This window comes from Mandrillus leucophaeus, unplaced genomic scaffold (genome assembly GCF_000951045.1).
Source record: "Mandrillus leucophaeus isolate KB7577 unplaced genomic scaffold, Mleu.le_1.0 Scaffold683, whole genome shotgun sequence".
NCBI lineage: Eukaryota > Metazoa > Chordata > Mammalia > Primates > Cercopithecidae > Mandrillus > Mandrillus leucophaeus.
Window position 1 is genome coordinate 1465414 of NW_012107397.1, and position 4533 is coordinate 1469946.

Below are 4533 nucleotides of genomic sequence, written 5' to 3' on the forward strand. Positions count from 1 at the left end.
TTTGTGGTACCATTATACAGTTTTTTGCCCCAGACAACTAAGTCATCTTACAGAATGAGTGAATTTTTTCATTTTTTTAGCTATGCAATATTGTCCAATAATTGAGACTTTTAGAACCTAGAGATGATCGAGGTGATTTTTTTTTTTTTTTTTTTTTTTGGGCCAGGAATTCATCAGGAACTGGGTCTGTAGGCACTAATTCTTGTTTCTTGTGGTCACTGATCTCTTATTACAGTTTTTTCATGAACATAACATGAAGTGACATTTAGAGACTGGGCTACATGCTCGGCTAATTGCAAAAACAAATTTCTGGTTTTTCCTGGAGTCTCTGGTGCTGGCACATTTAGTTTACTATAGAAAGTCTGAAATATTGGTTCCAAAGAGAGTTTACGAACCTCCTCTTTTACTAAGATATTTACTGTAGGACCTAGTCTTTTCCTATTGATGCCCAGAGATACGTGTTCTCCTTTTTTTTTTTTTTTACCTTGGGTTTAAGGGATTTGTAATTATTAATTTCAAGGGGTTGCAGCTTCCACTCATACAGGAGGGGCTGCCTTCTCCTGTTTGGAGCTAAACAGGATTTTATTCATCCTTTTTTAAAGTAGTCTAGATGACATAAGACCAGTAATTACACACATTTGCGCATGAGCTTAATTCAGGGCAGATATAATTATTTCCTGCCGTGTAACCTTTTTTTTTTTTTAAATTTAAAGAACTGCATCTTATTCTATGCCGATTGCTATTGATAGTGGCAAAAGCATTAAATTTTAGGGTTATATGCTTGGAGACTCCTCTTTCTTCTGTCATAGCTATTACTTTATTTGTGTTGCCTAGAAAAGGACCAGTCTTTAATTTTATTTTAAAAACTGTGATCATGGGAGGCTTAAAATGGGTCATAACAGGCATCAGGTTGGTTATTTCCTGGGCTACATACCTTGGATAGAATAGCATTATACAAACAAGTTTCTTTTAGAGTCCTGGTACACTTACAATAACTATAAAATCATGGGATTGTAGCAATCTTTTGTCCTACTTCAGTGACTTGATGTATTTACTGGGAACAGCCCTGAGTCTGAGGAAGGTCAGTTGAAGTCCTTACTGTACAAGTCCAAATTTTAAGGAAAATGAGTCCTGCAATGAGTTTCCTCATGCTTCAGCCATGTGTGGACCAGTCAGCTTCCAGGTGTGACTGGAGCAGGGCTTGTCGTCTTCTTCAGAGTCACTTTGCAGGGGTTGGCGAAGCTGCTCCCATCCATGTACAGCTCCCGGTCTACTGATGTTTAAGGATGGTCTCGGAGGTTGGGCCCACTAGAATAAACTGAGTCCAATACTTTTATACAGTTATGTTTAACTGGGCTCTCTGACACCAGGAGCAAGGTGGCAGATTTAGGGTACTACAAACTTCAATGGTTATGCGGGGATTTTCACAGAGCAAGCTTTGGTATTTAGTTAGTCCAGCATTTATTAGCTAATGGTGTCCTTTGGTATTAAAATCACCACAGCATGGGGGGACTTCATGTTTAGGTTTTGCCTAAGAGTTAGCTTATCTGCTTCTTATGCTAACAGGGCCATTGCTGCCAGGGCCCTTGGACATGGGGGCCAGTCTTTGGAAACCCTGTCTAGTTGTTTTGAGAGATGGGCCACTGCCCTTGGCCAGGCCCTACAGTCTGGGTTAAAACTCCAAATGCCATTTTTTCTCTTTTTGATACATAGAGTGTAAAGAGTTTTGTCAGGTCAGGTAGCCTTAGGGCTGGGGCCGACATGAGTTTTTCTTTTTAACTCATGAAAAGCTCGTTGCTGTTGGTTGTAATAGATGTAGTTTATCTAATTTACATTTTTATTGACTGTCATTTACCAAAATATTAACTTAAATCCTGTAACTATTTGATTTCAAGCTTTAAATTGATCTGGTATTCATTGCGGGGCTCCAGTTGCATCCTAATAGATGTGAGAGTTGAAAGACCTATAAGGGGCTTCTCTCGCTTTACGATGACGTGTTTTTATTTTTTATTTAGTTTTTCCTCTGGTTGATGAAATGCCAGAGTGAAAGGGATAGCCAAATGGACTAAAGCACAAGTGCCACTCTAGTTATTTAGCAGAGTGCCCAGTAAAGGGCCACCACAATACCACCACACATCCACTCACGGATGAAAAAGGGCTGACTGATTGATAAGCTCTTAAAAATTCTTAAGCTCACTGCATCCCTTCAGGTCTCCAAGGAATGCTAAGTTTCCTCCTTGCCATGAAAGACATGAAAGTGAGCTTGGTGTTGGGAGACGGAAGCTGGATGGCCCTCGGGGGGCTGATCTGCAGGGACTTTGGGATATAGCAGAGAGAGCTTGGCATGACTTATTACTCCAGGCTGTAGAATCCTGGAAAAGAGCTACCATGCAGCCCATGCGTGGTTGACTGGAGGACCACCTTAGTGGAAGGGGGACAATCAGGGCCTCTGGCCTGCCATGTGCACAAGCATAACAATTGCTTTTGTTTAACGTGCAGATGGAACATTTGATCCATTTTAGCCAGGCATTTGCATCTTGGTATGCTGTCTTAATTGCCAAAGTTTGTTTTAAGTCCTTAACGTCTATGATCCTCTAGTAAAATGAATGTTTCCTTTAGGACCTATCTTTATTAGTTTTTAGACCAAAGAAAGCTAAACACCATTTTATATTTAATAATGCTTCTTGAATGATTTTTATACCAGATAAGCTAAATTTTACCTTTATATTAATGTGTTATTAATGTTAAACTTAATTTTAATAAAACCTTGTAGACATATTTATCCAATTTTTTATGTTTGACCATAAGGTAAGATTTTATAGAGTCTTTTTATAATTTTTGTTAAACAGCAGGTTGATGCTTTAAGAAAAACCTGTTGCATTTTTACTTTAATGTCTAGTTCACAGAAAAACTGGATACCTTTAACTTTAGCTAATATGTTTACACACAGAATTTTCTTTACAATTAACATTTTAAAACTTGCTTAAACTTTTAAAACAATAATTTTTTAAACCTTTTAATGTAGGTAAAAATTCACATTCTTATGCCTCCTTATAATCTTTTTACCAAAGGTATATTTTAATTGTCTTATACACTTTGCACATAAACTGTTTTTTCAATAGTACTCAGGGGGCCTTATTACTTTTAAATTATACAACATTTTTTGCATAATTTTTTATAACTTTTTTCTTTCATGACTTTTGCAGACAATTTTTCAAGATGTCTTAACTTTCTGACTTATTACAAACATTTTTTTTTAACAACCAGTTAATTTATTTCAGGACAATAATTTACCATACAATATTCTTTTTACATAAATTCTGCCTCCCCTCTTTTTTTCTTTTCTTGAAATTTTTTAACATAGTTCCTAGTGGGGTGGGCTTATTTGTGCCTGACCCATGCTTTGAGACAAAACACCACGCTCACACCACACGCACACCACAAAACACAAAACAGGTAAAAAGGGCACACACACTTCTGCGGTTTACACCAAACCAAAATCAAAACCAAAATCAGAGTATACAGAAATCTAAGCCAGGTCAAAACCAAAACCAAAGTATCAAGCAATCCAAGTCAAGTCAAAAACAAAAACCAAGGTGCCGGTACAGGCACACCATGGGTGATCAGGCCACGCTTCCACTCAAATGGAGTAGGCAAGTTCCTAAGACCAGTCCTGTCAAGCAATTTCAACCAAGTCAAAACCAAAACCAAAGTGCCGATAAAGGCACACCGTGGGTGATCAGGCCACACTTCCACTCAAATGGAGCGGGCAAGTTCCCAAGACTGGTCCTGTCAAGCAATTTCAACCAAGTCAAAACCAAAATCAACACCAAAGTGCCGATAAAGGCACGCCGTGGGTGATCAGGCCACGCTTCCACTCAAATGGAGCAGGCAAGTTCCAAAGACTAGTCTTTCCAAGTTTCAGATGTCTGGAATCCAAGTGCCAGTTCCTTCCCGGTGTTCAGCCACTGTGTTAATCCTCCACGGGGGCCAGCTACGTGCTGCTCTGGTGAGGCATTCCACCGGGGCAATTGCCTACCCGGGAGCGCTCTTTGGATCATGTTACTCAGGTTGGCCGGAGTCCCCTGCAGGATGCTCCACAGGGCAGGCCTAAGCTGCCTAAGGGGCTGCCTCAGTCATCTGTCAGTTACCTTACTTCCCAGTCAGGAAACCAAGAAATGTAGGAGGAGCCACAGACAAAACCTCTCAGAGTTGTAGAAGGAAGGGCTTTACTCAGCTGGGAGCATCGTCAAGCTACTGCCTTAAAATCCGAGCTCTCCAAGTGCACAATTTCTGTCCCTTTTAAGGGCTCACAACACTAAAGATTTCATATGAAAGGGTCGTGATCGATAGAGCAATCTAGGGGATACGTGACAGGGGTTTCATGCACTGAGAGAAACAGAACAGGGCAGGGAGTTTCACAATGTTCTATACAATGTCTGGAATCTATGAATAACATCGGTTTCTAAGTTATGAGCTGATTTTTAACTACTAGGTTTAGGCCAAGCAGGCCTAGGCCAGGTTTTGGGCCTG